The 12,947-nt window shown below is 43.2% G+C and overlaps 1 protein-coding gene across 4 annotated transcripts in view; it reads right to left on the bottom strand.

Moving 5' to 3' along the window:
* The window catches only part of sfmbt2 (Scm like with four mbt domains 2), a 226,853-nt gene extending 218,078 nt beyond the window's left edge, over window positions 1–8,775 (bottom strand). For 3 of the 4 annotated variants that reach the window (XM_063072736.1, XM_063072738.1, XM_063072739.1), the window contains exon 1: window positions 8,679–8,775. The gene's annotated coding sequence lies outside the window, so the exon portion shown is untranslated. Of the gene's footprint in view, window positions 1–6,944; window positions 6,966–8,678 lie in introns of those variants that run through there. The other variant, XM_063072737.1, reaches the window with a different exon arrangement.
* Window positions 8,776–12,947: the final 4,172 nt, after the last annotated feature.

Below are 12,947 nucleotides of genomic sequence, written 5' to 3'. Positions count from 1 at the left end.
TGTTGGTGCCAGATGGGGTAGTTAGATCCAGTAAGATGATGGTGAGCTTACAGGAGATCCAGTAAGATGGTGGTGCTCACAGACACAGTGGCCTCTCTGGGCCCAAATAAAGGTGCAATTGTTCAGCTTTTATGTCTCGTTGACGATCATAAGACACCATTGGATACTGAGAACATCAAGTACGGCAGGTCATATCCCTGGATTACAGTTGGGCTGGACTTATTGCACACCACGTTGCGGACTGCTGTAGCCACCTAGATAGTGTGTGATCCAACAGTGGAACTGATCGGCTTGGACACTTTTCTTGCAATTGCAAGACCCCGCTGGACATTGGTAATGTAGAATAGTACAAGTCTGATTCACTGGTTCGTTGGCGGGACGGGTGGCGGGAAAGCTGTGTTGCGTCAGTTGTTACGGCAACAAGGCCCTCATGCCTCAGGCTCGCCTGTTTCAGTTACTGGCGAAGGAGGCACTGGAGCTGGCTGCGTGCCACTGGACTAGAGGCTGGCCCCTCCCATCAGTGCCGCTCTCCAGTGTTCACTCCCGGGAAGACAAGCCGGATTATGTTCATCTGTAGCTGCACTTCTGTGAAATGAGGAACTGTTGTGGTTTGTTCTTGCAAAAACGTGGCTCCAGGACAAAATTCCATGCATCATCAATCGACAGGTCATGACACTCAGGGGCTTGCGGTGATATAATTTTTTTTTTTAAACTCCGTGTTTTTCTGCTGTCATAATTATATGTGCTTGTGTGCTGTGTGTGACTGTTGGTACTGCTTTGCACCTTGGCCCCAGAGGAACACTGTTTCTGTATTCCTATGTATGGTTGAAAGACAATTAAACTTGAACATCTCAGAAATTGCTGAGGATTTTCATGGGCAACAGTCTCTAGAATTGAGAGAATGGTGCGATAAACAAAAAAAAATATCCAGTCCTGTGGGTGAAAGCACCTTGTTATTGAGAGAGGTCAGAGGAGAACGGCCAGTCTGGTCCAAGCTGACAGGAAGGTGACAGCAACTGAAATAACCCTACATTATAACTGTGGTGGACAGAAGAGCATCTCTGAACACACAACACTTTGAACCTTGAGGTGGATGGGCTACAGCAGCAGAAGACCATGAAGTTACACTTAGTGGCCCCTTTATTTACAATAGGTATCTAATAAAACAGTGTACAACCTCAACTGGTGACATATTCCACCACGCCCAAAATATACACAGTAGTGATATAGCATGACGTCCAATTGGGAACACTGCTGTTACGATGTCACACAGAGCTATGTACACTGCAGCTGGTGACATATCCAACAATGACATACACAGCAACACAACCTCAAACATGACAAGCACCTGTGAACACCACCACAGACTGCAAAATTGATGCTGTAATTATGGGTGTGTGAACCACAGTTCTCATTCCAACGTTTAACGAAAGATCGACCTTCAGACACGCACCCTCTCCCGGTCCTCTAACATTTTTTTTTAAAAAATGGCTTGAGTCACCCCAACAGGAGACCAGCACAGAGGCCCTGCAAGCAGGCTCCACTTGACGCCCACTGCCACCAGGCCAACCCGTCAGCTCCTTTAATTCGTGTCTGCCCTCCTCCAAATAAACCAGGGCATTGGCGGCAGCATGGCCTAGTACCCTCCGTCCCTCAAGAGGGGGTACTCACTGACCCCTAACACCCAATTGGTCAGCCAGCCAGTCGCCGGTTTCAAGGGTTGGCCGTCAGCCATGCACCGTTTGACGAGCACAGCCCTCATGCTGGGCTCCACGAGCACAGTCCTCATGGTCAGACAGTGCCAAAGCATCCAGCAGCTGCCCAAAGTCCTGGATAAATGCAGATAGTTACTGTGCGTACGTACACACACGCGTACACACACACACACGCACAAAAACAAGCTACAGATAGACCTCACCACTTAGCAAGCAATTGCAATTTTGCATCCTGTGTTCTTCCATTGCATTTGTCGGGAATAATATTTGAGCTCCCAAGTGCAAGCTGAATTAATAACAAAGGAAATAGAAATAGAGGGAAGTTACATAAATACTCATTCAATGCATAGTTTAAAAATAATTTAATAGCTGTTTTCTTTATAAATTGTGAAATTCAATTTTGCCACTAACTCATGCCCAACATATTCATCACACTGATTGGTGTCTGGTGGTCCTTTGTCATCTCAAGCAAACGTATTCCCTTTGCTGAATTTTTTTTAGGATTAATGGAGAATTGTCACCTTGCTCACCATTCTTTGTCTTTATACATTGCTAATATTTGTAACGGGGCTCTGAGAATTGGGCATAAACACCATCTCCCAAATACTGAATGAAAACATGCGCAAGCTATTACTACAACTTAAATCCAATTAACAATCTGGCCACTTTAACAATACATCATGCTACAATCTCCCACGGTATGGGCAAATAGCTCCACTGCCTTGGGAGAGACAAAGGCTACCGGAGTAAACCCGGAGAGCAAATCCAGAGTGAAGTCCTAACAGCTGGACATCATTGAACATCCTCCTGGCAGCTCCTGCAGCCAAACATATTGCTTTGCTTTCCTTTGGACTACACCAGTAAGGCAAAGGGGGGTATCTTGACAAATGGACACTCCAGGATCTCCATACTTCCCGCCCAGGCTTGTGTCCCAGAGTGGTCAACTCCAGTTTCACTCCACTGTTGGCGACAGACAGATGCCATCATCATATGCTACAACAGCACAATATAGTCTAATATAATTTACTGATTTACACTCATATGGGGGTTATGTAAACTTTTCTTTAATGTTAGGCAAGTTTTGGTCTCCAGATAACAAAAGATAGAATAATCAAGTGTCCGATCAATATGTTCATTAATATATGAAATCATGCAGTGACCATTGAGTTTTGTAACCATGTTTCCCTCCAAACATAAATGGTGGCATCCGTTAGACTCGCGAGACCATGGATCTGCGCCTGGTTCTCCAGGGCGCAGGCCTGGGCAAGGTTGTATGGAGGACTGGTAGTTGCCCATGCAGCAAGTCTCCCCTCTCCATGCCACCGATGTTGTCCAAGCGAAGGGCAAGGGCCCATACAGCTTGGAACCGACGTTGTCGCAGGAGTTGCGAGAACGAGGTTGAAGGCAACGTCAGACTGCCTTAGGGACTCCAGCTCTGGATTTGTCCTCAGGGTTTACTCCCGAAGCCTTTCCCATCAGTGGGTATGGCCGCAAGGCAGCAGAGGTTTGAAATCAGAGTTTTCCCTCTCTTAGGTGAACTGCCTTCCCAGGCTGACGAGCTCCATCTACCTGACAAGCACAAATACTTCTGGAAATAAAAACAGCATGTTGGAAATATTCAGGTGGTCAGGTAGCATCTGGGAGGGGATGGGAGAGAAAGAGGAGGGCAGACGCTCAGATGGTCTTGAGGGAAAAAAAAAGAGATTAAAAAAGAGATTAGTCCTGACGAAAGGTCTCGGCCTGAAACGTCGACTGCACCTCTTCCTACAGATGCTGCCTGGCCTGCTGCATTCACCAGCAACTTTGAAGTGTGTTGCTTAGATTAAATATGTTCCTATTCCAAACCTGAAAGCAAGATTGTCGTTTTTCCTCTCTCTGTACAGTTGCTGTCTGACCTACTGATGTTATTTCAGGTTTCCAGCATCTGCAGTTTTGTTTTGCTTTGAAAGTAGCACTGGAGCTTCCTTATTCATTATAAGCAGACACAACATTTAACTTTTACACTTTCAAATCACTAGTCATAGCTGGCCATGATCAGAATAAGAACACTTGGAGAGCTGTAATATAATGTGCATCTTTAAACTCACCCCCACCCATGAGCCTCGAGTTTATGGGTTACAAGTATCAAGTAATAAAGGAAGAAACAATGACGTCCAATTTAATCCTGCAGGTACAGCCCAAGATATTAACCTATCATTTTTGTATGCACTACTGACTGTAAAACCATCGATGAAAATGGAGTCAAAGAAATAGTCCCTTTGGCCTACATCAAACTACTATTCTACATAGTCCAATTGACCTGCACCCACACCATAGATTAAAGTGCACTTGATTGTTAAGGCAAGTTGTATTAAATGTGCAACAGATTCATTGCTGACACGAGAGGGCACAGTTTTAAGGTGCTTGGAAGCAGGTACAGAGGGGATGTCAGGGGTAAGTTTTTTTTTAAATGCAGAGAGTGGTGAGTGCATGGAATGGGCTGCCGGTGACTGTGGTGGAGGCAGATACGATAGGGTCTTTTAAGAGGCTCCTCGATAGGTACATGGAGCTCAGAAAAAATAGAGGGCTATGGGCAACCCTAGGTAATTTCTGAAGTACATGTTCGGCACAGCATTGTGGGCCGAGGGGCCTATATTGTGCTACAGGTTTTCTATGCTCTAGGATTCGCTGCACCTTCATGTCTGGAGACAAAGTGTAGATGCTGGGGTCTGGAGCCACACAAAAGATGCAGGAGTAACTCAGCAGGTCAGGCAGTATCTACAGAGCAAATGGAACCGAATCAAGTTTGCTGATGACACTGGGGTGGTTGACCTCATCAATAATTAAGATGAGATGGCATACAGAGATGAGAGAGAGCTTGTAAACAATGACAATGTTTTTTTCCATTTGGTGGTATACACGTCTCCAACTGAATGACAATAAGTCTGAATTTGAACCGTCGATGTTTTGGGTCAAGTCCTTTTATCTGGACTGGGTGACCCCTCATCTTTGTTCTAGGCTACCCTAAAATGGACAGTCTCTGAAGTGCCTAGAGGCCCCACTCTCTGTGAATAGTTGTGGGCAACCCCTTCCTGAAATAATACAAGTTACTAGCTCAGGTTCATCCCACACAGGATTTCTTCCTTACAGACACAAAGGATGCTGAACCTGAGCAACACACGAGCCGCTGGAGAGGAAAGTATCATTTCCCTCCACGGATGCTGCCTGACCTACTGAGTTCCTCCAGCAGCTTGTGTGTTGTTCCCTATTCCTCCTTCCTCGCTACTGTGCCCAATTTCATTTCCTTCACATGCTGCCAACCATCCACCTTTCACCAACCCTCATGAAAAATAAGTGAAAAGGTCACTTTCAACATTCCTTCCTGTCACTGGGGTGCCACAAAAGCATTACAGCGCAACGTTATTACAGCTCGGAGCGCTGAACTTCAGAATTCAAATCCAGTGCAGTCTGTAAGAAGTTTGCACATTCCCCCTGTGACTGCATGTTTCTTTCAAGGGTTCCCAACCTTCTTTATCCCATTAAGCAAGGACCCCGGGTTGGGAACCCCTGTGTTTAGGTGTTCTGGTTCCCCCCCCCCCCCCACAGTAGGTTACTTGGTCTTCGCAAATTGTCCTGTAATTTGGCTAATGGCAAATAGGTGGATTGCTGGGCATCACGGCTTGTTGGGCCAGAAGGGCCAGTTCTGTATCTGCAAATAAATCCATCAAATAGATACTCTGAATCCGTAAAGAAATGATCGACTTCAAGGATACATTCCACAAATTCACCATCTTCTGGCTAATGAAATTACTCATCTGTTCTAAAGGGACTCCCTCTATTCCGTGGCTGTGCCCTCTGGTCCTAAACTCTCCCACTATAAAAAACATCCTCTCCACCTAGGCCTTTCAATATTCAATAGGTTTCAATGAGACCCCCTCCCCCATTTTACTAAACTCCAGTGAATACAAACCAAGAGCCATCAAACACCCCACCATAGGTTAACCTTTTCATTCCCAGAATTATTCTCGTGAATCTCCTCTGGACCCACCCCGATGCCAGCACATCTTGGATAAGGAGCCCAAAACTGCTCACCATACTCCAAGTGCAGTCTGACTAAAGTTCTGTATTGTTCTTGTACTAGTAAAATCTGATATAATAACCACAACCGATTTGCTAACGTGCACGTCTTACTTAACTTAGAAATACAGCAAGACCAACATAACCGACTCTTACAGACGCTTAGGCCTTGGTTCCAATGACAAAACATGAAGTTTGTGCAACTAATATTTCGGAGTTTATAAGATTCACGTGGACGGCAAATGCGTCCGAAAGTGAGAGTGGTAATCGCGGGAAAAAAAAACTGTCCCGTTCAATAACTCCTATCCTACACCTCTAACTGGTGTATCGGGCTACAGTCATTCACCCAAACGTAGAAAGCTACTTTAGACTTTGTGGCCAATCCCACTGCCCATATTTAAAAGAAATCTACATTATCAAATACTCAGTTTGGCTAAAAAGTGTAAACGTTTACGGGACAGCGAAGTACTCCGAATAGTACACGGGTCTACACTAATTATAAACTTGACTTCCGCAAGCGGCAGGCTGCTCAGTATGTTGTTGAGGGACCACTTTACCGAACGGAGTGGTATAAAACGCACGCCACACTTAACAAGATACAGATACGTGTCACTTTGCTTATATTATAATCAACTTATTTCAAGTGTTCCTCGGTACGTAATTACAGGGTGCACAAGGTGACCCCTGGAATAAGCCAATGGACACGCATCGATTATTAGTATGTCCGGAGAGCTGTATGTTTAAATAAAGCGGCCATACCTCTGTCTTTCACTGTCACTAATTATTGCGGCACTCCGCAAAATAATTACTTAAAGTTAAATTGCGCAATATGCAGGCAGGTACATTGCCTGATAACCCCTCACTTTCCAACTGCGCAGAATGATAATGTCCCCATCTGCCGACGAATACCTAAAGTACTAGCTTTCAAAAAAAAACAAAGAGGAATTATCATAATCTTCGCATATTATCCTTGACATCACTGCAAACAGCACGCTAATCGACAAGGCCACGAAATAGGAAAGCGCATGAGCCTCTTTAATGCAGAAAATAGTGATTAAACAAATTCAAACGCGTTCACCACTTTGCCGCTCGCTGATGCACGCAGTCCAAAAGCGGTATTGAGAGAAGGAAGCCGCGGGCTTTAGGACCCAGCTGAGTAGTAATAGGACCCACACATCTTTCCAGCTTACGATATGCGCATGGCGCCAAACGGCGAGCAGCTGGAAGAACCGAACCCTCTTTTATATAAGGGACAAGGGTTACATCTTGATTTGCAATTGTAGCTCCGGAGCTGAGATTAAGAACAATTGCCGTACGCACGCACATGGCAGACATGTATCCGCCACCGTATCTGATTAACAGGAGCGAAGTCTTGCCGTGAATATCGGCATATTGATTTCTAGCGCAAAGCTAAAAATGGATTCAGCGCTGCTTATTTGCATCAAAAGCAATTCCACTCTCGGCGACTCCGGCTGATAATTCCAGCCTCACCGGAAAACCACGTAAATGTGGAACGCAATTTGGATTTCAAGCGTTATTACACGCGTTTCAATGGTGCCCCCCCCCCCGCTTTATCCGAAATCCGACACATTTGATGTTTTTTTAAAAATATGGGGGGGGGGGGAAACATACTTAAAAGGTAATGCTGTCCTAAAGATCTTACCTGGAGTAGGCGATAATGGAAACTGTAGACTGCTTATATACAACCAAAAAATGATAATCAGGAAGTCTCTTTATTCAGTATGAAACTGCTCCCACTATAGTCCAAAAGTAAACGTTAAGCCAAAATCTATTCCGCCTCTTTAGAAAAAAAATCTCCCTTCCAGTACCCCCATAATCTCTACAGTCGCTATTGTATTCTGATATATCCGATACGAGATGCAATCTAGAACGCCAACAAGTGGTTTAGATGGAAAATAAAACATAATTAGCAATGCAACACACGATATGGCATGCATCATCATTAAACCCCATATATAATAGGCTTGCCTGACTTGCCGGTATGAATTTCACTGCAGATTTTTGTGACAAATGATGCAACGCCAAAATTTCCGAAATATTTCGTTCTAATTTCATCAGTGGTTGGTGCCGAACAACAGCCCCTTGAAGGCAGAAGCCCAGCTTGGTGTCTTGCCAGCATAGTTCTTTAGTCAGGAAAGTCTTTTCACGAAGAAAAAACTTCGCCAAAATAGCGACGCCTTAATTTATCATTTAGTTCAGTAAAAGACCTGCCAGCGCACCAAAACGCACTGGACAGAAGTCGAATGTGAAGGCGGTTTTGTTTTTTCCCGTGAAAAAAGCCTTAAATTTCACTTTAAAAAAACACCTTTCCCCGCCATATTGAAATTGGCAAGGTTGTTCAATATTGATACAGGCAGTTACGTAACCTCCAACAAAATACTGGCAAATACCGAGCTTTTTAAAAAAGACTTCATAGCACCAGATAATACAAAATAATGCTATTAAAACTATCGAGGTGTGCGGGTTACGTTGAGAAAGCATCACAGGGCAAGTCAGCTTAGTAAAACCGAAAGCAGGTCACAAGCAGAGATGGCAGGATATCAGTTTTGAAAAATATATATTGCATTTTTTAAAGAAATTTATCCACAATAAGTAAACTGGTTCACATTTCGGACAATGAATAATGTTGGGGAATTCCCCCCCCCATACCGTCCTCTTAACCCCGCGAGTTTGCCAGCCACACTGAGCTAATAAATGCAGAGAGAGAGAGCGAGAGACAACACTTTGCACAACTTGCTTTGAACGTCATTTTTTTTTTGCAAAACCAGCTTCAGGTCTTCAGCGAGAAAAAGATCCCCCAGCGTTAGAATCGAGTAGAAAATGACAGACTCGAACAACTTACACACCCGCGCAGCGAATGAAATAAGCCGCGGCGACCCAACTTACCGGTATCAAGTTATTTTCCCTTAGTGTAAAAATGCTACCCCCGTCGTTACATGACCAGTTTTAGATCTTTTTTTCAAGCCTCTTTCCAATATGGCATCCTCTCGCTGCGCATGCGTTGCCAATTATTTTCCTGCCAACTCCTTATGACCTTTACAGCAGTTGCAATTTTTTTTTGAAGACTTACCCTTGGCCAATTATAAATTGATTTTTTTTTGCATCCACGCCCAACTTTTCGATTCGTACCCGCACCCTGTTTGCGCGAGTTAAAAAGACACACACACAGAGTCAACAAAACGCTACTAATCTTCTGATTGACATCATTATCCGGGCCTTATATTTCAAAATCGTTGAACAGTATTGCTCGCTGCTCGATTTCTGTACAGAAATATAAAGTTACCGAGGGTAGAGTGAAGATGTGTATGTGTGTGAATGTACCTAAAAATCTTAACTATTGCCTGCCAAATTAGTTACACTACGTAGCCTGAATAAACCACACCGAGCCGTTTAAACTCGTCGATTGTGAAACTGATACATCCTAGGCAAACTTGAAGCTGTTTTTCCCCTTTAGCAATGTGAAATTTGCATTATTATTTTCCTTTCCGCCCATTGCGCTTATTATAATGAAATGTGTAAATGTATTTAAAGGCGCTGTTGTTTCTCCGTGTTTCCCGCTGTAGCGGCGTGTTTGCAGCCGCTTTGTATATCTGTAGTGAAATGTATCCACTTCTGGGCAGCCGATACACACAATGAATTTGGGTGTTGGAAATGGCGTTTCTTTGTAGTATTTTTTTCTCGCTCTCTCCGCCGCTACTGCGCATTAGTATGACCGATACAAGTGCGGACATCACCACCCACCAAGTTTCACAATGAAGATGAACTGCCGACGATCGAAATCTCGACAAACCTTGCGGGTCCGTCCTCCCCTTCGACAAATTTACCCCCTCAACGAAAGCGTGTTCGGTTGGGCACCAATCAATCCCTAGTTCTTTCGTTTACCGAAGGGAACTCCCCCCAACAACCTCACGCCGTGTCCAAGTTTGCGAATACACCTGTGACCTAGCGCCTTGGCAGTTTATGTTTGTCGTGTAGTGGCTATGGATTTATATAGCCGTATAGTCATTAGGGGATTAGGGGCGAACCTTGAGTTTTTTTTAATTATATAGTAACACACCGTCCGTTTTTCCTTGTAAATCCCATCGATGACAACCACGTGGAACTTGCGCGATTTTGATCAAAGATATCGCCACAGTATTGTCACATCATGATTCTGCACCAGACAAAACACGAAGGACCCCCAACCCAATTTCCACAGGCTGATCCTCTTCTTCCAGCGAAGAACAACGATTCGATGTTCAAATAAACCCAAGCCAATGTCTGCGACGCGGCAATCGTTCGATTCCGTCTGCGCTCGCCGGGAATTAAAAAGTACCAGCACATGAATGGCACGCCGTTTCATCCCCAACTATAGATAGCGGGGGTAATTATTTATTAGATACCCTCACATCGTTATCAAAAAGGTTTTAAGAAAGATTGTTTAAAGTATCGTAGCCCTCTAGTTTTAATCATCTGATTCCGTGCCTGTCTCACTAAAGGATGTTAATTCACTGATCAAGGTAGGAGTAGCTTATCACCGCCCCATATCTCCGTGCATCCGAACTGACCCAGAGACTGGGCGTTGGATAAAAGTTCCCGTCTTCGTCCTGCCTACTTCGCTTTGTAAGCCACGGTGTACAAAGCCTGGGACGTTCCATTTTGCAACCCGAACGTTGTACCATACCTTCAGCGCAAAGGAAAATACTGACATCTGCAATCTCCATACTTCTAGTTGCCATATTAAAGAATGTTTACATCCCCACCCTCGCTCCATAACTTGAATACCCTGAAAAACGGCATTTTAAATAAACAGAAATAGTTCGTTGCGAAAATACTGCTTGCCTTAAATATTTCTATATTGGACAAAATGAGAAACTGCATCGCAATGTCGGGTCTTTTTCCCTCTCGCATACGTTCGTGTAAACAATTACAACGCGACTTGTCACCGTTTTGAAGTGAAAACTTAAAGTAATTCATTGATCTGAAATGTTTTGATTCCATATTCCCCAAACAGCCAATGGGGAACCCCCAATTCCCGAGTTCTCCTGGGTCGGGAACTACAGGGGTAACTGTGAAAATTCATCATTCTCGATAATATCCCAGAAAATATCAAGAAGCTAGTGGCAGATCATTACCGGTAGTGTTTGTGGACCCTCTGATTCTAACCATGCCTAAAAATCAATCAGAGCTACGGTATTAGGGGCAAAAATATACTGCAGTAATGGTTAATAACCCGAAATAACCCTCCTTTGAATTTCAATTGCTCAACAATTAAGGAAAACTATTTACTTCTGTAGGAAGTACAGTATTTGTTTTCCCGGTACAAAGTTTTCTCATGCTGGACTATCAGTGTCCTAGCTTGGTGGTTACTGCCACCTACTGACTGACAGATGTTACTCCGAGATCCAGGGGAAGGGCGGGGATTGAAGATTGTTTAATATTATTTCCAGCACTCAAGTGTAAAGGTGAACGAAGATAAGTGTTGCTCCGAATCCGTTGCCGCACCAAAAAACAACACAAGATAAAGAACACAATAATAATAATGATAATATTAAACACAATAAATATAAATACATAAGATAGCTTATATACATAGATTGATAAAGCGAGGCACAGACATGTCTGTACATAAGTTGTCTGACAGGAAATAATAAACTAGAGGTGGTAGGGTGTGGACGAGTGGATTCGTGGGTGTTGATCAGCCTTATTGGTTGGGGAAAGTAACTGTTTTTGGGTCTGGTGGCCCTGATTTAGACTACAAAGCCTCCTTCCTGAGGGGAGTGGAACAAACAGTCCATGAGCAGGGTGGGTGGGATCCTTCATGATGTTACTGGCCCTTTTCCAGTACCTTTCTGCATATATGTCCTTGATTAGCTCTTCAGTTAAAATTGTGAATTGTTTTAATGTTAAAGAAATGGTGTTCTCTCAAGTGATTCTATGTCTTAATTTGGAGAAAATTAGAAGTCGAAATCTTTGAACCTTTATTTGATTTTGAGAAAAGATGGGGCTCATTTGCTCGTTATTATCATTTGAGCTAATTGCTAGATTTTTTTCCATGATCTAATTGTAATTTTTTTTTGTATATTTACTTTTCTTGCTGGTGGTTTGATGTTTATTTTTAGAAGCTTTTTGTACGATGCATGGCTCCGGGGTTGTACACCTAATGGGTTCTTTTTTTTTCTTACTTTTTCTGCTTAGTAGGTTTTTTCTGTTATCACAATTTTTTTCGATCTTTAAGAGAATGTCTTTTTTGAGACATTGTAAGTGTTGTTACTTCAATGTACTCGTGGGATTTCTTTTGTATAATATAACAATAAAAAGATTTGAAAAGAAAAGAAAGAAGAAATGGTGAGAAACTTCCATGGGTAATTTTGATTAGGATCCCTGACCTGAAAGGTTAATTGTCTGCCTGATCGGCTGAGTGTTTCTCTCATTTTCTGTTGTTATTTCTGCTTTCAAAGTTCAAAGTAAATTTATAAAAGTAGGCATGAGTGGCAATATATCACCATATACTGCCCTGAGATTCATTTACTTGTGAGTATACACAGTAGAAGAAAGAAACACAGCAGAATCAATGAAAAACTACACACACAGGACAAAAACACAGTGTGCACAAGACAAACTTTGCAATTACAAAAAAAATTCAGAACATGTGTCCCATATTGGAGCATCTGCAACTTTTCTTTTGCTTATTTTCAAGAAGTTCACCTTGCTGGTTAAATGATGAGTTGGCTATCAATTCTGTGAAATTAAAAATAAAAATGTCTGAAAGAGTAAATGGTTAGAAATATGCAATGACTCAGTAAAGTGAAAGATTGTTTTATACTGTTGAGACACGTGACAGGTAGGTTCTTTAAACAATGTTTTGAGCCACAAATGGTATAAAAGTCCAAATACCTCTGAAAGTGGCAATATACTGCAGGCCAGTGGGTTGATGAAGGAGGCATTTGAAATAATGGCAGGAAAATGAGTCAGCAGGAAGGTCTTGATATAACACTGGTTAGACCACAGGTAGAATACTGTGTGCAGTGGAGGATGCCACACTATAAGAGGGACATGATTGCACAGGGCAGAGGAGATTCACCTGTGTATTGCCTGTGATGCACAAGAGGGTAGAGGGCTGTAGACTTAGCCAGCCCCATCACGGGCACAACCCCCCCCCCCCACCATCGAGGA

Source organism: Mobula hypostoma, chromosome 20, assembly GCF_963921235.1.
Source record: "Mobula hypostoma chromosome 20, sMobHyp1.1, whole genome shotgun sequence".
Classification (NCBI taxonomy): Eukaryota; Metazoa; Chordata; class Chondrichthyes; order Myliobatiformes; family Myliobatidae; genus Mobula; species Mobula hypostoma.
This window is presented reverse-complemented; position numbering and strand designations above follow the sequence as displayed.